Here is a 22718-nt window from a genome sequence, read left to right as displayed (position 1 = left end):
AATTATCAAAACATGAGTGAAGAAATTGAATATTTACATATTCAAAATGACACTTTGAAAATATCTTCATACAGAGTATGCTAATAAATGCCAATTTTCATACTTTACTTAACATATTGCTCATTTGCATTAACCTACTTTGGATTTTCCCTAATAAAGAATCTTTCCCTTGTTCTACTTATATGTATGTTGTGTGTGTGTGTGTGTGTGTGTGTGTGTGTGTGTGTGTGATTAAACTCATATTGTGCATCCATGTACACATAAGCATTTCCTGATGTAAGACAACATAAATCAATCTCGTCTCACAAATTATCATCAAGTTGACTAGTATTTTATGAAGCATTTCCTTCTGAATTTATCATAGAATATCTTAATCATATCTCTATCAGGGAATGCTATTTCGTACTTCCAGAGAACTAGGTCTTTGATAAAATCAAAAGAATATTTTTATCCTGAATTTTATACTATATGTTTGGTTATGTGAAATGAGAGGCAAAATACAGTGTAGAGTATGGCCCTGTCAATTTTAGATGGATTCACTGGAGAAAATAAATCACCTACATTAGTATAATAGAAGTGTGGTTCCGGGGTTACCAAAATATTCCCATCCCCCTAAAACAAAAACAAAACAAAAACCAGAGAACCATTAGATCCGTATCACTTCTCATACTTGTTCACTCTTCAGTAAATGACAGCTTCTCTCTGTGATACTTTCTTAGGAAAATGTGGAAAACCTATAGAATTAAAAGCTGTGAAATCCCACCATGAGAGAGAGAGATTAAAAAAAAACACACACATTGTCAGTTATGGGGTCATACTTTCCACATTTTTTTCAATTATGGAGTTTGTGTTTTCTTTTAAAATCCAGGAAAAAAAAGCTGTTTTGATTCAAACAAATAGTAAAACTCCACAAGTTTTGATTACCTGAATAATTCTTGGCAGACAGCTTAGAAAATATCTCTACGAAATACTGACAGGGATTTCCAGAAGTAATGAGGCTGAGCTGTCCAAAGGAGCTTCCTCAGTGTTCTTCTACTTGAAATTGTATTCCAGATTTTTAAAACAGGCTTCAGTTTCTGTGAACACTGGGATTTGTGACCCAGCAATTGTGCCCTATTATCCAGCTTCATTTCCCTTGCATATTCTACTGCTTTGTGCTCCTTTTAATGATGTTTACTTGAACTTAAAGAGGAAGGTATTATTACCATCATTATTTTAAGCTGCATGTTAGCTCAATTATACAATTCACGTGATAGTACTTTGTAGTCTAAGCTATGTTTATAATTTTAAAACTGACAAATAGGAAAATCAACCAAGTTAGCTTCATTTTGAGACCAACACAAATCTCTTTCTACATTGTCTTCTGCTGATGTCCATATCTTGTTGCAACTAAGTTTAGTGAAGTCAGTTTCATCCAAATGCAAATATACTTGTTGAATGATTCATCCCAAAGAAAGAAGTTACATTTTTTACCTTTCTCTTCCAATTATAATCTAGCTCCATTTTTATACTGTGTTGTCGGCTGTCTGTGGTATTAAAACTGGGCGAGCTACGATACTATTAATGTCTCTTCAGAGATTGTCTGTTTACTGCCTTTCCCCCACAATAGCCCAGGACTAATGAGGCAAAATCCTCATTTTAAATTCAAAATGTAATTCCCATGTCTATGACAGTATTTGGAACATAGTAAGTTCTCATCAAATATATTCAAATAAATAGCTTATTTTCATCATTAAGTTTCAACTGTGATTGATTTTCTGTCTTGGTTAATCCTGATACCATCGTTTAAAATTTTGAAGCAATCATGGCAGATTAGTACACATTTTGAAATTCTTCTTTTTAATTGAGCTTTTTTTTACACCTCAAATTGATCTCATTGTATTCACTATTTTCATTGACATGTCAGAACACTCCGTGCTCTAGTGTCTTCACTATTTTATTTTTCATATAATTGAATATATTCCTCTTACCAGGTGTTTATTTATTTTTTACTCCAACCATGTGAGTATCCCCAAAACCACACTGAGTTTTTGTTGTTGCAGTTGTTCTTTAGACTTTAGTTGTTTTTCATCTTCATCATCAAGGTTAGTCATCATTATTCCAGTATTTTTGCAACGCCCATGTAGAATTGCTCCCTTAGTTCTGCTCAAGTACTTATCTTGCATTTTATAAACAGTAGCTCTTTAGTCACTAACTATGCTAGGTAGCTACTCATTTCTATGTCTGTCATACATTTTAAATTAAAAACCATACATTTTTTAATTAATTAATTTGTGTATTTGGAAGTAAATGGGACTGCACCCACGGTCTCATGCACACATGTTCAACTATTTGAGCTATGTTCTCAAGGATTTTGCTTTGTATTTTGTTTTAGAAATAGGCCTTAGGCTGTTTTCAGCCTTTTGACCCCACTCTAACCTGCAGAAGAATATCTGGGTTATAGCCACCCCAACTACTTTTCCTTCCTTCCTTCTTTTTTGAATTGGATCCAGGGACTCCGGCTTGCTTGGCTAGGGCTATACTGCTTTCAGCTATAAATCAGTCCCTAATCACATATTATTTTTTTCGGGGGGGGGTCTGGTCATGGGGCCTGAACTCTGGGCCTGGGTGCTGTCCCTCAGCTCTTCAGCTCAAGGCTAGTGCTCTATCACTTAAGCCACAGCAGCATTTCCGGCTTTTTTTGCTTATGTGGTGCTAAAGAATCGAACCCAGGGCCTCATGCATGCAAGGCAAGCACTCTACCACTGAGCCACCTTCCCAGCCCCCTAATCACATATTATATCCTCAATAAATTATTACAAAACAAAGAGATTTAACTTTTAGTCAAGGCTATAGATATTCCTTGGAGATCACACATTTGTTTCCTGGTAGGAGATGTAAACACATGTGAATAATGAGTCTACATTGGCACATTGGTATTTCATTCACTCTTTAGGGCAGCAAATTCCATTTTCATATATAAGTCTATCACCTTTTGCACTCTTTCATGTCATACTAGTTATATAGAAATATTCATAAACCAAGGATGAGAATTGCAATAATTATTAAGACATTTATTTCAGTGGACATTTTGAATATTCTTTTAACTAGGTTTAATTCAGAATTTTGACATATCCATTGATCAGGAAATGTCTCTGAGTCTCTAATGCATAGTAAAATATGGATTTCTGTATATTAATATTTTAGCAATATTTTATGTTAATTTCTGTTTCATATGAAATAAATCTAAAGTGCAAGGTTGAGCTTCTGCTATGGCAGCTGCCTTGTGTCCTGAGAGACCCCAGATCTTTCTATTTTAACACCCTGTGTTATGTATGTGATCTCCAAAGCTCTCACTATAAGGCAGTATTTCAGGGAGGATAAGGGTGAAGAGAAAAGAGCATAAAAAGGATGCTTGTAAACTAAATGATCTCTCCAGTATGCCAAGCTACCTCCTCTATTAACAATTTTCTTATGAGGCCATTAATATAGTGAGATGAAACATTTAAGAGAGTGTGTATACAAGACTAATCAATCAGAGTACTACATCACCTGTGGATGTGTTATCAATGCATGTGATAAAAAAAGCAAGACCAAACAAAAATGTAGAGCTTTTTGAAATGAGAAGCACCAAGGTTAAGGGATGAAGTGACCAATACAGGGACCAAAACAATACACTACAAGAGTCAGAAAAAGAATAGGAGGTCAACAAGTTTGAGAAGAATACTAAAAACCAATTTTATCAACTGAGGTTCTGCATGTAGCTGTATCTCAAGATACACTCCTACCACTGGTGTGCTTTGTTATTGAGTCAATAAATTTCTTTTAAACTCTTTTCAGCTAGATTTCTGTCACTTGCCCCTCAGAGAATTGTGATACATAAAATGTGAGTAAGAGAGCAATAAATATTTTTAATAACCTGAGCTTTTCTTTTAGGCAATTATCTAAAATTAAAAACAAATATTTAATGATCTAGCTAAGTGAATTTTAATATAATCCACACAAACTTTATGGAAATGTAAAGGATCACAACTTACAATTTAATAATTTTAGACTCAATATAAACAGTAGATTCTGTATTCAAATGACTTTTGCTGGGCACTTGGTGCGTTTGTGTGTGTGTGTGTGTGAGAGAGAGAGAGAGAAAGAGAAAGAGAGAGAGAGATAGAGACAGAGACAGAGAAAGTTTGTATGTACTATTTCCCATATAATTGTAAAGGTAAACTTTTCCTAAAAAATAAGTTTGCATAACTCTCAGGCACTTTGTAGTTAACTCTGAATACACTTTATTTATTCAATCAGTGTCATTTATTCAAGTTTTTAAAGATAGAAATTATGGTAACTGCTAAAGCCAAAGTATGGGAACAATAAGGCATGATTTCTCTGCCATTAAAATGTTCATTTCAGAGGAAGAGGCTTATCAAGAAATAACAAATCAGCCAGGCACAGGTGGCTCACGCCTGTAATTCTAGCTACTCAGGAGGCTGAGATCTGAGGATCAAGGTTCAAAGCCAGCCAGGCAGGAAAGTCCATGAAACTCTTATTTCCATTAAACCACCAGAAAACTGGGAAGTAGTGCTGTAGCTTAAGTGGTAGAGCGCTCACCTTGAGCTGAAGAGCTGAGGGACAGCGCCCAAGCCCAGAGTTCAAGCCCCACGACCGACCAAAAAAAAAAAAAGAAAGAAAAAACAAATCTAATTTTAATAAAATGCATAGTAATTATAATATTTAAAATTAGTTAAATATTTTCTATATTTTCCAGGTACTATTTTAAATCTTTTTGTAAAGAATCTTATTTAATCCAGAAGACCTAATTATTTCTTTTTGGTGCTAGTCCTGGGACTTGAACTCAGGGCCTAAGTGCTGTTGCAGAGCTGTTTATGCTCAAGGTTAGTACTCTACCACTTGAGTAACAGCTCCATTTCCAGATTTTTAGTGGTTAATTGGAGACAAGAGTCTCATCGATTTTCCAGCTCAGGCTGGCTTTGAACAATGATCCTCAGATTACTGTTCCAAATTAGCTAGGATTACAGGTGTGAGCTATTGGTGCCCAGATCCTATGCCTATTAAATCATGAAAAGTCATTTTTCAGATGAAGACCTTTAGGTTAATTGAGGTTAAGGTACTTTGCCAATGTCATACGAATAATAGCTATGAATTCCAGAGTCATAAGTAGCAACACATGACTTTCAATTAGTACTATATTCCCTTACTACCATTGACTGTTTTTACATTTGAGAATATTAATGAATTTTCATCAGAACAGTAAACAATGTTATATATGTATCATTCTTTTATCATCTAGATGTTTTAATATTAAATAGTATATAGCTTATAACTTCAAAACCATATTGTTCAAATTGAATATTAAATTTCAAAGACCATATAGTATTCTATATTCTTTTTTTCTTTTCCTTTTTTGTCAGTCATGGAGCTTGAACTCTGGGCCTGGGCACTGTCCCTGCGCTCTTCAGCTCAAGGCAAGCGCTCTACCACTTGAGCCACAGCGACACTTCCGGTTTTCTAGTAGTTTATTGGAGATAAGAGTACAGGCGTGAGCCACTGGTGCTCGGCTAGTATTCTATATTCTGATTGAAATATTACAATGTATAAAATTTCAGACAAATACATTTTATAGACAAATGTTTTCAGTATTTTCAGATAGTAGAGTAAAATTTCCACCCATTTTATCATAAAAAGACTATGACTTTAGCGTCAGGTAGTGTCAGGCTGTGTCAAAATAAAATACCCCAAAGGATGATGCCCTTGTATGCTAAGTACTTTCAGATGAAAAGTGACTAAAAAAAAGAATCGCAGAAGCAATAAAAAATTATAGAAGTAATAGAATCTAAAAAAATCGAATCCTAAAAAATTTAATGAATATCCTACAGAATAGGAAAATTGATGGGAAGGGTAGGGTTGCCCCCTGAAATCATGGTAACATCACAGATTAAATACCCTTAACAATAGTTGTTTTAAAAATTATATGATAAAATTATACATAATTTTTTAAACTACATACAATATTTATATAAACTATATTATATAGCATATGAAAATAATACTATGTTCAATATATAGGCATACATGCATATATGTAATTTCTTTTTAATTTTTATATCTCTGCATTGTTAATTTTTAAAATTAATTAAACTATTTTATCTATGATTAGAAAATATATATGTATATGAATATATAGTATGTGGTATATATAGCCAAAATGATAGCTACAAGATAGACACAATTAAATAAAGTCACCTATTCAAAAAAGTAACTAACCAGATCATGTTATCTGGTTAAAATTTTAATTTATAAATTAGAAAGGAAAAAAATAGAATCTGAAAGAAAACTTCTCAAGTTCAAAGGGCTGACAAAGTAATTGAATTGAGGCAGAAAATAAAACCTGAAAGATAGTGTGGATGCTTATCTCAAATATGAGGTTAGCATAGTCATGATACTAATTTAAAAGTTGTGATGTGATGTTATTTCTTTCACTGACAATAATCAAAATAATTTGACTTCTTTATCTTTTTTATTATATATAGTACAATGACAGAGAAACCCTGAGAAGACAGTATATATTACAGTAGTTTGCAATTTTAGATGCCCATTAAGATCATCTAAGGATACTTAAAAAATACTAGCAACTTACTAGCCTGGATATTTAATACAAAATATTAGAAATTCTAATTTAGAGGCTTGCTGCTGGTGTGGGGTTTTCCCATGGATCATGGGGATTAATATCTCTAGGGTTGAGAGAAGATAGTAAAAGGCAAGAGATTTAGAGCATATACATCTTCCTTTTGCCTTCACTGTAGAGAAATAGCATGCAAAATAAAGAGGATGTAACAGTTCTCTGGACCTATGGATTCAGGGTAGGTACTGAAAGCCATTGTTACATAGGAAAGGAAAGAAATTCTCAAGATCTACAAAAATGTTTGCAAAGGCATCACTTCTAATGATTTACAAATTGTGCTCATATTATTATTCAAATAAGTCAATAAGGTTAACAACAACATAAATTAAATAATTATCTCTTTTAGGCTGGCCATTTAATGAAACAATGAGGGTCATTGATAGTAGAAAAATATATTCCCAGCTGGGCTCTGGTGGTTCACACCTGTAATCCTAGCTACTCTGGAGGCTGAGATCTGAGGATGGTGGTTCAAAGCTGGCTCTGGCAAGAAAGTCCGTGAGACTCTTAGCTCCAATAAACCACCAGAAAACTGTTAGTGGCGCTGGGATTCAAGTGGTAGATGCTTGCTTTGAGCTGAAGAGCTGAGGGACAGTGCCCAAGCCCAGAGTTCAAGCCCCACAACAGATGGGGGAAAAAAACAAATAAAAGAAAAGGTAAAAAAAGAAAAAGATATTCTCAATACAACTAAACTTTTCAAGTATTATTAAGTTGTGTAATTTTTCTCCACTGAAATTGAAATGGCTCTTAAATACTTCATCTCTTGGCATAAATTCAATGGCAATAAGAAACTTCCTGTTTGGATAAAAATGGCTCGCCCTTTAGAATTCAAATATATAGTACTGGTGGTATCCATGAAATGATAAAAGGTTATAAATAGGCCTTTACATCTAAGTTAATTAGCTATAAATAAGAATATTTATGACCCTTTGTTTACATGCCAGTACCTATACATTAACAAAATGCCTTGAATGAAGCAAGGCTTCCAGCTTTCTTTTTGTAACCTCTAAGTATGAAAGAGAAACAACAGTTTTGGTGTTCCTACACAGTTGTACATACACAGAAATATCAATATTCTTACCAATAATGTGCTAATAAGAGAGCAAGTGAGCATTTCAATATGTAAGAACACAATGTCAGGAATGATTCTTAGTGAATCAGTGATTTTATATAGTGTGGAATTTTAAACTTTTCAATGAAGTAGAAAGAATATAGATGGTAAGATAAAAGTTTAAAAGTTGAAACTAATATGAGAAAATGGCATTGGAACATCATGCAAGTGAATTTTAATTCATTGAAATAGGAAGAATATGGAGAATAAGTGAAAAGCTATATCTGTCCACTAAAATTATATTGCCTTTAATACATTCATTAATTAAAATTGTTTACCTAGCACTTTCTATGTGACAGATCTATGTGCCAATATAAACATAACTAAAAAAGTGCTGATTTCTTTCCTGGAAAGGATCAGCTGAATGAGGATGACACTTATTTATATTTTATTCTCCTCATTTTCAATATAAAATGGTTAAGTCATTTGCATAGTGATAGTAATAACAATAAATTAATCTAAATCTGTGCTAAAATAGTGATTTTTGTGCTATGTCAAAAAATGAAAGCACCATAAATAAATTAAGAGATGTTCCATAGATAGCTAACCATGAAACTATTAGACACAATAGTGGCTATTTAATTATAAGTTAAAACATAATATATGTAAGTTGATCTTTATTAGCAAATTCCACAAATTTAAGATACCACTGAATATTAATAACATAAAGCTGATCATATATTAGCTAAATATAAACCATGAAAAATGGTAATGTAGAATTGCATATATGATTGTACAAAAATATGGTAGAAATCAACTAATGTATACTTTAAAATGTGTATCATGATTCAAAATAAAATAATCTAATCTCCTTTGGTAAATGAGAACATTTATATGTCATGTGCATTAATGTGAAACTATATTTCTAATTATAATAAGCCATAAGAAATACAGCATATTTGAACTAAAGAATAGTAATCAGAATAGCAAAAAAGGGACAGAACAATAACAAAAATAGCTATACTACGATGTACAAGGCATGACAAATTGGAAAATGAGGATACAGATGAACAAAAATTTCTTTCTCCTTTTTAAGAGGAGACCCTAAGCATATTGTGTTGAGTTGAGGGAGAAATTAGTTAAGAGTTTGGAAAGGAGAATTGTGGTATCCCTTCAGAGCCACTACACAGAAATATCTCATGGAGAAAGAAGGGACAGAGATGGAATGAGGACCCCAACAATTTGTACAGAGTGAAAGGAATAAAGGAACTGAGATGGAAGGGTGGTGGCCTGTGCATAAAAATGTGAGTGAGGAAGAGGAATTCATTAAAAAACGCTGATGAAGTATTGAGCAAGAAAAGGGAATAGATTGTATCATAGGAGGAAAGTGTATAGAGACTTTCCAAGACAGAGTTGTAAATATTGTCAAGTCCAGGAAAGAGAGTCAAAGATAATGACACCTATAGATTCTCCAACATGAAAGTCATTCTTTTACTATATGATAATAGATTATACACTATGACAGATTATGATTTGATTGCAGTAGATTTGGAGGAAATGAGATGCTAGATCATAGAGGCAGAGATTTGAGATTTCTCCCTCAAAAAGTTTGGCACAGAAAAGAGAGAAAAGTTAAAAGAATTTCTGTCTTTAAAGGGAAAAGGAAGGTGACTATAAACTTGGAGGACATAAGGAATAGGTAGAATAAAAGGTGCTCATGAGATAATTTTCTCTTTAATGGAAGGTGAGACCTCATCCCAACAGATTAAAAGCAGGAGGTTAAGTGGGGTACTGGATTACTGGATACATTTATACTCAAGATACAGGAATAACAGCAGCTGAGATAAGCACTGAGAGAATGGATAGAAGTAGACTTGAGGAAACTAGTTTTGGAATGGTCTATCATCAGTCTACAAAGAAGATCTGATATCAGACATCATTAAGAAGTAGCTATCAATTTTTAGCCAATAATGAAGTTATTGTTGCTTTTCATTTATTTTTTTCCAGTAATGAGTCTTGAACTCTTGACCTCACGTTCTTGCTTTTTCACGGTTATTTCAACCCTACACTGTTACTTCTTGCTAGTTAACAGGATTGAGTATCTGAAATTTTCTGCCATTTGAACTGGCTTCAAACCTCAATCCTCTGAGTGGATGCTCACTCTATATGTTAGGAGCCTGCAATTCTAGCTCAGTACCCAGTGAGGAGGTTGTCTTTAACTTATTTTTAGATGTGTAAACTGAGTTTGTGAAGGGTTGAACTACTGTGAGGATCAATAATTAGACATGACTTCAGATGATTATAGATCCATGAGAAAACCAGGCCCAAATGAGGTAAAGACTCCAGAAGAATGGTAACCTAAATTGTATTTGGCCATTAAATTTGACAGTAGTTTATTATGCAACAGAAGAACTGACACAAATACTTTGAATATGGACTATATGTTCCATAAGAAAGAATAAAAGTAAGCCCAGCACTAGTGGCTCACACCAGTAATCCCAGCTACTCAGGATGCAGAGTAACTGTTTGTTTTTTTCTATCACGGAGACTCATTATTTAATTTAATTAATATTTTTCATATTTTAATGGGCAAATTAAAGGAATTTTCAAAGCATGATTTTTTTAAGAAGTAAGTTTCACAACAGGGGAGATTGTCCAGACAACAATTTTTAAAGGTTAAAAGACTAATCAGAAAATCTTATTCAACAACAAATAATTAAAATTGATTTGTATTACTTGTATTTTGAATCATGCCTACACTTTTTTTTCTGTTTGTAGGTAAAGTTCTGTTTGATAATGAACATAAACATATTTTCCAGCACTCTATCTAAAATACTCATAAAAGAAGTTGCCAAATAGAATATATAATGATTTCTCCAAGGATTCAGTTATTAAATCAAGCTCCAGTTAGAGAATTATTACCTCAATTTATTATTATTTTTATCAAAGAAGAAATGTGATACAATCTAAACTATGTTTAAGAAACAGAGCTATATTTGATCATTCTAAATTCTATTTTTTTTGTCAGTCATAGAGCTTGAACTAAGGGCCTGGGCACTGTCCTTGCTTGAGCTTTTCTTATCAAGGCTAGGATTCTACTAGTTTGAGTCACAGTCCATTTCTGGTTTTTTGATTGTTAATTAGAGATAAGAGTCTGACGGACTTTCCTGCCCACGCTGGCTTTCAACTGTGATTCTCAAATCTCAGTCTAAAAGAAAATAGCATTGTGTGACCACAGACATGCACATCTATATGTATTTTTAAACTACAAAAGATGTAATTACACTGTTATACCTGTTCTTATACATGTGGTTACAAGTATATACCTATGTTTATCACTGTAACAGGCTCATTCTACTAAGGGCATACTAACAGTTGTGTATCCTTTCAGAAATTGAATAACGTTTCAAGATGATGTGAATACTTTGACTAGAGTTGAGTCCCTATTAACTTCCCTGTTAGGAAACAACATGTAGCCATTTTTATTACTTCTCTTAAAAGAAATGTCAATTTTATTCCATTTAGTGATGGTGTATAGCTTTTAAATTTATTCTTTCATGTTTGTTAAAAAAAATACCTGCTTTCAAGTATTATAGAGGAGTTTCTTATTTTACTATAATGATAGTGACAATATTGATCTGATATTACTGGTATTACTAATAATAGTATACTGTGTGTGTGTGTGTGTGTGTGTGTGTGTGTGTGTGCACTTGTGTGTACTTGCTGGTCCTGGGGTTTGAACATCATGAGTGCTGTTCATAAGCTTTTAGTTAGCTAATGGCTAGCACTCTACAAGCTCCACTTACAACTTTTTAGCGGTTAATTGGAGGTAAGATTCTCACAGACTTTCTTACCCAGTTTGATTTTGAACCAAAAAGATCTTCAGGTCTCAGCCTCCTGAATAGCTAGGATTTCAGCTGTGAGTTACCAGTGCCCTGCTAATGTATTCTTAGAGTGTACTATTATCAAGCACTTATTTAAGTTTCATATTCCCGATATCATATATGCATCAAAGAACCATGCAAGATCAATAGTATCTCATTTTGAAGATAACAAAAAGTTGGTGGGAAACTGGGAGACAATTTCATTATAAATCTTGAAATCCATGTATCTATTGGCTTATTTTTTGTGGAAATAAAACATGTTTTCTTTAAAAAAAATTCTCTCTGCAACTTTTGAAAACACAAAAATACTTTGCCAGTAACTGTGTGGTGTTTAATTAAATGCAGTTTGCCTGGAACTTAGTCATTCACTGATCCTTAATTCTCTACTTTCTTAATACAGATATATTCAAGACCCCTTAGACATGTCTTATTTTCATATTAAGTTATTTAGAAACCCTAGAATCTTACTGTTTGTACTAATACTTAAGAAAATCATCATGGGGAAGACAAACATTGACAGGCATTCACTTTTACACATAAAAACAATGTGTATCCTAATTTTATAATATGAACTCGTCCCCCAAAAACTACATTAGAAAATTAAAATAGGATAAAATTATGAAATTTTAAGAGCCCTAAAGATCAGCAATAGGGAAAATTTTTGCATTGATCTCTTTCTTCAATAGGCAGAAAATGTGGTAACATGAAAATGCACTCAAGTCAATTGAGTGATGCAACAAATGGGATAATCCACTAAGCTTTATTCTAAAGTTCTCTGTTTTGTTTTTTTTTGGGGGGGGCCAGTCGTGGGGCCTGAACTCTGGGCCTGGGCACTGTCCCTCAGCTCTTCAGCTCAAGGCTAGCACTCTACCACTTGAGCCACCGCACCACTTCCGGCTTTTTTCTTTTTTGCTTATGTGGGGCTGAGGAATCAAACCCAGGGCCTCAGGCATGCAAGGCAAGCACTCTACCACTGAGCCACCTTCCCAGCCTTAAAGTTATCAATACGATGAATATATTTCGTGAATATATTTTCACGAATGTGAAAATGTTTCTATACGTATGCATATATATACAGATAATATTTGCTGAATAAATATAATCCAAGTATATGGTATATGTAATATATGTATATGCCATATTGCATATGGAATCTATATATGAAAAAAATCAAAGTTTCATTATCACTTAAATGTTGATAATTGTTATATTTCATAGTCCATAAAAGACAACAAACATTTAAAAATTAAACTATCAAAATAGTTGTTCTATAATGATGAATATTTCCCTGAAAATATTTTTTAAAGAGGGAAAATTCTTGAACATGTTTTACTGGCTCTCCAAAAGTTTTGTCTTTGCATATTTTGCCACCAAATTTAGAAAAAGTGAGCAGCATAACATTATCACTTATGGTATCACAGTTATTTCTGTCATATTGTGATTAGCCCTGATTGAAATGACATTTCCAACATGTACCAAAATTGTGAAAATGGTAATTATACTCTACATTTACATAGTTATTCTTTCAGCCTACTAATTTTTGATACAAGATGCATAGGCTTCTTTCTGTGCAATAAAACAAACATTGAACTTCATGCATGCTTAGATTATTGTTATTTTGTACTAATTACCTTATAATTTATACCCACCAATAATTATTAGACATAGACAGGGTTGTACAAATAAAAACAATGTAGAAATTTCATGTGAAGCAATTTTGCATGGAAATGTTTTACTTTTTTGGAATAGTACACAGACTGTATTGAGCATGTATGATTCTTGCATCTATATTTATTATATTGTACTTCATCATAAATTGAGAACATGCCTGTACAGTTCAAATTGGTTAACTAATCTCTTCCCCCAAATTATTCACCCACAAATGTCTTTCTCTGAAATACATTAGTCTTAACTTTCATCAAAAAGCCAGAATTCTACTGGGTGTCAGCTGGTGGCTGACACCTATAATCCTAGCTACTCTAGAGGCTGAGATAGAACTGCAGTACAAAGCCAGCCCTGGCAGGAGTCTGTGAGACTCTTATCACTAATTAACTACCAAAAAGCCAGAAATTGAGCTGAAGCTCAAAATGGTAGAGTGCTAGCCTTTAGCAAGAACAAGCTCAGGTACAGAGTCCAAGTCCTGATTTCAATCCCCAGGACAAGTACACACACACACACACACACACACACACACACAGCCAAAACCCTGATTTAAATCCCCAGGACAAGCATGCCATACACACACACACACACACACACACACACAAACACTCACACACACACACACACACAGCCAAAGCCTTGAATTAAATCCCCAGGACAAGCATGCCACACACACACACACACACACAACCAAAGCCCTGATTTAAATCCCAGGACAAGCATGTGTGCTTGCATACACATAAACACACACACACACACACAGAGCCAAAATTCCTCTGGATGTTTGTGGCTCATGCCTGTAATCCTAGTTACTCATGAGGCTGATATCTGAGGATTGGGGTTTTAAGCCAGCCTGAGAAGAAAAGTCTGTACGACTCTTGTCTCTAATTAATCATTAAAAAATAATGATAAAGCTGGAAGTGGTGCTGTGGCTCAAGTAGTAGAGTGCTAGCCTTAAACAAAACAAAGCTCAAGGACAGGACCCAGGCCCTGGGTTCATGCCTTAGGACCAGCACATACACATATACAAAAGCCAAAATTCTTTGTGTTAGCTATATGCTGTATTTATTCAAATTACAAGTTAAATTTCTATCATTTATGGAAGATTGTGTACTAGATTCAGAATACTTAATTTATATATGCATCAGTTGTAGCTCAAATAGCTTGGTGCTAGTTGCTAGGCTATTTACTCTTTCTGAACCTGGTTTCTTTACTATTAAGATGAAATTAGTATTACTTACTTCCCAAACATACTGTGTCAAATAGTACACTACTTGTAAAGGGCTTCATTGGAAGTTCATTGCACTATTTTTACCTCACAGGATTATTGAGAAACCAAAGAGAGTTTACATAAAGACTGTAAAAATATTTACAATACCATGCAAATGGAAGGGGGATCATTATTATTGAATAAATTCACACATGTACATACACACAGCTAAGGCTGAAAATTTCCTGTCTTCCCAGAACACATATTGTACTTAATGTGCAATCATACCTTCTTTTACTTACAGATTCACTCCTGATTCCTCAGGGAAGGAACAAATCAACAAATACGTAGCATGAAATCAGGAGCATGAGTTTTTGAAAATTTTATGAAGTTTCTGAAGGTTACTATTTTTCATTGAAATTGCTGTCACAACAGTAATTTTTATCCTTCTGTTGTACTTCAGTATATGCCTACCTTAACAAGCCATTATGTACAAAATTATTTTCCACTGATATCTATGTAGAAACCTAAGTTCTTTAAAATAATATAATAAGAAAATGAAGAGATGGTTAACTTCCTAGATGGATTATTAGAAAACATTGGTTGCTTGACCTTTAAGGAAGTATAAAAAGCTTGCATTCATGGTCTTGTGCAGATTGCTCTTTGACAGTCATTTTGCATACTTTCTGACATTTTTCTTGTCACCAGTACAAAGCTGGCAGCCAAATGGCCTTTTCTTAAACTTAGAGTTGCTAGGCCATTTACCCTTTGTGATCCTGGTTTCTTTACCATTAAGATGAAAGCAGTATTACTTACTTCCCAAGTATACTGTGTCAAATAACACACTGCTTGTAAAGGGTTACGTTGGAAGTATCATTGTATTATTTTTTACCTCAGAGAAATATTGAGAAACCAAAGAGAGGTTAAATAAAGACTGCAAAAATAATTACAATATCATGCAAATGGAGTGTTTCATGACTGTTGACATGAGAAGCCAAAATACATGGGCAGAATTAGCAAATGTCTCATAGAATTGTGATTTGGATTTGATACTTTAGGAAATAGTCATTCATCTTGCTTAGTTATTATTTGATCTTATAATTCACTATCACAAATAAAACTACATCTGCTTCTGTTTTCTGTCTGCATTTTTTAGTTTTCATTTCTCAGAATACAACCACCAGCCATGTCAATAGGGCAAAAGGGAAATTCTGCATTCCTTGAGATCAATTTCAAATTTGATAACTATTGGTTACCAAAAAATTTTCCTCAGACTTTATGTATAACATATTTTCTGTAGTTCTGAAATGCCCAATAGAGCATATTTCTCCATGTAAAATCAAAAGGACAATACTCAGGAGTAGAGGGAATATTATGGAGAAGGTTGTCAGGAAACAGCTTGAGGATGTTAGGAACAATCAAAAAAAGTGGACAAAAAGCAGGCTGTTGATGATATTTCAGAGGAAAAAAACAAGGAGAGATCTCACAATTGTACCTGGGGCTATGACAGAAGTAAGGGCTCAGAAAATAGTCATGATTTGTTGAGAAGCTCCTTACACTCCACACTTTCAAATTTGTTATCTTTATCTCCATTCTTGAGTTGCTACTCCTGCCCGGATTATTTTAGCCATTGGATTGTCCTTTGAGCTCACTTTCTGCATTTTCTCACATCCCAGAAAAAGGGGAATGACTGAAAACAAACTCTATTCCAGTTCATCCTCTTACTACTGAAAAGAACCTTCTATTGCCTCCTTTAACTCAGTCTTTCAGAACCCATTCTTTTGATATTAACCTTAAAAATGTTGCAGTACTAATTCATATTGGGCTTCTCATTACTTGTCTTGGATTCTGACTCCTTGCAGAAGCAGTTTCTTTTTATCCTGCCTACAACTTAATATCACTAGGAGAGTTTTAAATAAACAAAACACCCAAATAGTTGTACGGATTTGCAGGCTCTACACCTGATCGATTAGATCAGAATCTCTGGAAGATTTGAGCAGGACATACAGGATTTTAAAAGATTTTCCATGGGATTTTAGTCCTCAAAATATTTGAACAACTGTAGACTATGGTAAGACAGAAGCTCAGTTCCTTACCTTATTCTAAAGCTTAATGATCAACTACTTATAATTAGATCATGTTTATTGTAAATACTAGTTATTTCATTATATATTGAATTCTATTACTTTTATTGTATTTTTATTATTCAGATTTATTTACTGCTAGTCTTCTTTGTGCAATCACCCTTATGTGTCTTTCTTTTCTCTGAGCTGGAAAGGAAATTACATATTCTTCTATTATATATACTGTTTTCTTAGCTCAAAATAACCTGACCCCTGAAACTGCCCTAGATTATTACCCATCCTTCAAAGCCCAGTTAAAACATTAACTTTACAAGGACAAGCTTTCAGTCTTCTAAATCTTCAGGGCTGCCTTTGCATGCCATTCTTCTTTTATCAGGGCACTTCCTGTGTCCTGTAGCGTAATATGTCTCAAGTTATATGAGTACATGACTCATCTCTTTTAGTACCTAGCAAAGGACATGACATATAACATTTTAGGGTGTTTTAGAATCAGGGGATGAAAAAAATGAATTGCCACATTAGTAGTATTTTAACGTAATTATAGTTAAGAGTCACTGAAATTTTACTAAGGAACTTGCATAAGGGACTTGATACACATTATTTCACTGAATGGTCAAAACAAAAGAAAAAAGTTCCAACTGTATCTGCATTGCCAATGAGGAAAATAAAGCAGTTGTCACTCAGATAATTTGATTTATGACCTTACCCCTTGTTCCAGGAAATATTGTCATAAACTAATTTATATATTCTTTGATGATTTCAAGAAATTCTTCAAAATACATTTGTTTTAATTTAACTTGTTAGACAAAAGTGTTTTACTTTAACATGCCAATTTATGAATACAATGGATTAATGTCACCCCTTTCATCATTCTCCTCCATCTCTGCAACCCTATCTACATCTTCAAGATGACTCCCTCTCCTTGACCTCCCATACTACTGACAACATATTTTAGGTTTCTGGTATTCATTTTAGAAAACTTTAAGTCGGTTGTTTGAACATGCTGTCTTCAGATCATAGATGCTTTGAGGGAAAGGCATCCTTTTATGGGACAATGGAATGTTTAAGTTGATCAACCTCTTCAATCATGCAACAAATATTTGCCTGAATTTCCTCCAAAACCTGAGACTTAACTGGGTCCATCGATCCTTGTTTATTTTTTGAAGTTTATTGTAAAGCTGATGAATGGGGTGGGAGTTACAGTTACATAAGTAAGGTAATGAGTACATTTCTTTTTAAACACTGTTACCCCTCCCTCATTATCTCTCACTTAACACTACCCACTCCTCTCCTCTCAGTTGTAAAGTTCACATTAAACATAGTGTCTAGTGAGTATCTTTGTTGCATTAGTACATCCTTTGTCCTGCTGTTTCTGTGATTCCCTTTCCAAGGAAAGATAAGTTTACGAACAAGACAAAGGGTACAGACAACTAAAACAGAAAGAAAAATAGAAGTAACTGCATACAGAACACAATAAGAACTTTTGTTTCCAATTCTTGGAGTTCATGTTGATACACTTCATTATATATTGTCCTATGCACTTTGCAATTGGGCTATTGTGATCCCCTGCTAAGAATATCATAGATATATTCTAGTTATTACAAATGAGAGAAAACATGAAACCTGTATTTCTTTTACCCTGTCTTGCTTCACTTAATATAATTTTTCCAGGTCTTTCCATTATCTAACGAATGGGACAATGTCATTCTTTCTGATGGAAACATAGAACTCCATTGTGAATATATACCACATCTTGAACCATTCATTCATCTACTGAGGGATATCTGAGTTGGTTTCATATCTTAGCTATGCTGCAATGAACATGGTTGTGCTGGTCACTTTAGTATGGCCTTGTTTGTGGTCATTTGGGTAAATGCCCAGGATTGCTGGGTCATAGTGGAACTCTATGTTTAGTCTTTTAAGGAACCCTCACAATGTTTTCCAGAGTGGATGAACAAGTTTACATACATGTGGGATATTGCCTAATCCAATCTGACTTCCACATTCAAAGACTAATTTCAATTCAGGGTCCCTCCCTAAACTTATAAATATCTACTTTCAAATTCTGTCTTTGTAGAAGTACTGTAGTACCACAGTGCTATTGTTGCTTATCACACTAAATAATAAACTCAGTTTTTTCTTGGCCAACAGATTATATTGGCATTTTGAGAAAGGAAAAATTGACACTAAATACTGTCCCTCACTTCCAGACTTAGAAAGTAACCTCTTCCTAGGTCTGTGTTTTGATAACCACTTGACACTGTGTCTTTTAAGTAAATTTGTGAAATTTCTCTTTCACAGAATGTGCATTTTTTATATTTGTAAAATTGTTTCCTTATTCAGGCTATTTGGGAGAAAATGTCTGCAAGATTGTTTAAAATGTGTATTCATATATTAAAAGAAAAGGCATGTTTTTGATAAGGATTAAAAAGCTTTACCCTTTGGAGCTTGGCAGAGAGCAAGTTTGGGGAGTTGATTAGTGTTGCAGAAGTGCTGAGTTTTAGTAATGTTTCTAGGAGTTATTTTTCTTTTATAACTTGCTAAGTATCATTCTCTAGTCTTATGTTTTGCCACCTTTAAAGCTAACTAGCTATTTCCTAAAATAATGAAAAATACTTCATATTGATTAGATATTTAATAGATGGCAAACATTACTAGAAGTTGTAGCTCTTAGGCTGGAGGAGTAAAGCAAGAAGATATTTAGAATTGGAGTTTTTTCTGAGGAAGAGCCTAATGAGATTTATATTTTAGAATATCCTTTACCTTTTTTTCTATGAACAGAACAGGTTTGAAACAAATAGTGAGGAAAATCAGACAGTTGTTAGTTAAGTAATGAAGAAGATATGAGGAAATGACTGTGTGTGTGCATGGGCACATGTGTGTTTGTATTTTCTTGAGAATTTAAACAAGGATAAGCTGTTTCTGTTCTCTGGATAAAATTTTGAGGATTATTTTGAAAACTCTGCTATTCAGGAAATTTTGAACCTGTCTGTGGTTAATACTTGTATAATATCTTTTCATCTCTTGACTGTGGAAAATAGACTTAAAATCAAAATGGCCCCCATTTCTATAGTATATGCTGCAGTGTGAAGGTGTTGGAGCAGGGAACATGAGTGGGGGTGGCAGCAAGAAAACTGATTCTCAAACCAATCTGTAAAATCAGATATTCCAATGCAGAAGAAAGCACTCCTACAAAGATATGAGAGTAGTTTAGTTCAGTTTGGTCCGGTCGTGGGGCCTGAACTCTGGGTCTGGGCGCTGTCCCTCAGCTCTTCAGCTCAAGGCTAGCACTCTACCACTTGAGCCACAGCACCACTTCCGGCTTTTTTCTTTTTTTGCTTATGTGCTGCTGAGGAAGCGAACCCAGGGCCTCATGCATGCAAGGCAAGCACTCTACCACTGAGCCACCTTCCCAGCCCCAGAAACCCATTTTTAACCCGACAATGTCCTACTTGTCTGCCACCATCCATGTGGAAAGCTTCCCCATGACGAATCTTGCTTATGTGCCCATCTGTACTTATGTGCCCATAGTACTCTGTGTTTCTTGGAATTTAACAGACTGTGTGGGAATTTCTATTTATTAGTCTCCTCATGTTATTAAATATTTTAATAAATGAACAAGATTGTATTTCAAGAGTTCCAAAAACATAGCTCAACAGTGTTCTATGAATGCAAAAATGAACCAGCAAATAAGACTGAGAAGAATATGTAGATGGTCTGCAGTTCATTTTATTGTTAATATAAAAGTTTAAAAAAGTATAATCAACTATTTAACTCAGCTGTAGAAAGGAATTTCCTGAATAATTTTATATGAGAAATGCTAAGTTAAGATATATTAGATATATTTTATACTCTCTAAAGAAAAGTTATTTCATCAAATAGTACTAGGGATTTAAATCAGGGCCTTGTGCTTGCTAGGCAAATACTCTACCATAAACAAAACTTTTATTCTTTTTTCTTTGTTTTAATTTTACTGATGATTATTTTATCTACTAAGTATCTTATTTTACTAGTTACATCTCAGATATTGTGGATATTGGCTTCTGTTTACAGTAGCACAGGTACATGATATTTCTGAAAACATACATGGAGTTCTATTGGGTATTTTTAGTTGCATTGATCGAGAGATTCGTATTCTGGATTAAAATCTTTGGAAATCACTGGTAGAGTACATTATTCATGAGCTTTTTCTATATAAGGAATTTTAGACTACAAATTTCATTGCAACTCTTCCATATTCTTTACTGTTATTTGTATTAATTATATTTGGACTGGAAATACATCAAGTGGTACTTTTCAAATTTAATGGTCATATATTGCATACTTATTTTGTACAAAATACCTTTTTAACATGGCATTTGGTAAGAATAATTATGAGATCAACATAATCAAAGCAAAAATGTTTATACAACATCTTCAATGAGCTAATTTTAAAAAACGTATGCTGCTTTGATTTCTAAGTTTGGTAACTTGTAATTGGGCAGCATCCCTCTATAAGGCAATTTGCCATGTTCTACTTTCCTCCAATTATTTAGGTGGTCTGAAAAGTTTCAAATGGGAAAATTATTAATTTTGCTAATCAAGCTGAGGTTCTTCAGTTTGGTTTCTCATACAATGAAAAAAATAAATTTAGTGTTACATCGAAGTAAACAACTTTTAAAACTTTAAGAGTAATGCTTGGAAGAATTTAAGCAGATCAAAATAAATATTTCTCTTTGCAACACAATCTTTCAGAGCTTCATTTGTGTCAGATTCTAGACTCAAATTACATTTTTATTTACAAAGAAAATTTAGGGTGGGAATCAGCAGCTACTTCAGAGATAGCAATAAACTACATTGTCTGATTCTTCTGAGCCTTATTACTACATACTGTTGTTATGATTTAAGTTTCTTTGATTAATTTTGGTGTGATTTCTTAACTAGAGACCTCTTGTAGTAATGATATAAAATGCTTGAAATAATAATAATACAAGTGTGGAATTCTTGTCATATGTCTTATTGTTTTTCTCTATTATGTTAATGCTCATATTCCAAAGATATCTATATCCATTACAACCTTACTCCATTAGCCTCCTCTATGCTTTCTCATTAGTCACACTTCAGAAATGATAGTTTTTCCCTTTCAAATTCATGTTTGAATGTAACTTTTCTTTCTCTTATATGTTGTTAGGTTTTGTAGTTCTAGGTTTTGATTTTTACTTGTATCAACTATTATAAAAGAAAGTGATCACAATACAATTTTCAAACACAAAATCATGTCTATCATATAACATGATATGTGATTGGCAGGTAAAAAGGGAATGATAAAAACACAAATGAGGCAGGGAACAGGTGGTGCATTACCATATCTTGGTACACTTTTGTTATACCTCCTGGTCTACTATTGGCTGTAAGTCACAGTTAGCTACTTTTGAGGTTACATGATACAGCAACCAATGGTTCTCCACAACACCATTGACAGAGACTTTCCAATCCTAGAAGTTAGCATGAGGCCTCATTATCATCTTGTTACAGTTTCATGCGGATACTTCCTCTCAAATCACCATTTCAATCTGTCACCTTATTAAGTAAACCACTCTTCATTACCAAGTTCTTTGAAATAGCCTTGTTTTCCCAAGAAAACTACAAAATTATGTAGATCTTCTCAAAATCATCAAATTCTATGCCTAAAAGTGCATAAAACTGGGGGCTTGAAGGCTTAGTCAAGTTTCTAGTTCTCCATTTCATTTGGGGGTGTGCTATCACTTTATAATCACTCCTGATTTAATAAAATCTAGCCTTTTGTTAAATAAATGTGTTCTCTGTTTTTCTACTGCAAAACTCTTTTTTTGGTGAGAGATTTTTCCATTTGTTCTCCATGACAAATACACCTTATTAAAGTCTTAGAGAAAACCAGAAAGAAAAAGCCAAAAAAAATACCAACAGGAAGTGGAAGTGTGGCTCAAATGGTAGAGTGCCAACCTCAAGTGAAAAAGCTAAGGGACAATGACCAGGCCCTGAGTTCAAGCCACAGTACCAATTTGAGCACCCCAACCCACATCCCAAATAAATGAAGAGAGGCTGATATACATAATGTCTGGAATTGGCCTAGATAGCCTTTCATGTGCCAATAAATCTGGATAAATTTTCCCATTCTTTCTCTTTTTTTTACAAC

At 33.8% G+C, this 22718-nt stretch overlaps 1 protein-coding gene across 1 annotated transcript in view; it reads right to left on the bottom strand.

Annotated features, from left to right (window-relative positions):
* Positions 1-22718, bottom strand: part of Il1rapl1 (interleukin 1 receptor accessory protein-like 1) — a 1198232-nt gene that overhangs the window by 554860 nt on the left and 620654 nt on the right. The window lies entirely within an intron of this gene.

Source organism: Dipodomys ordii, unplaced genomic scaffold (assembly GCF_000151885.1).
Source record: "Dipodomys ordii isolate 6190 unplaced genomic scaffold, Dord_2.0 Scaffold94, whole genome shotgun sequence".
Classification (NCBI taxonomy): Eukaryota; Metazoa; Chordata; class Mammalia; order Rodentia; family Heteromyidae; genus Dipodomys; species Dipodomys ordii.
Note: the sequence above shows the minus strand (reverse complement) of the source record. Positions and strands in the feature narration are given on the sequence as shown.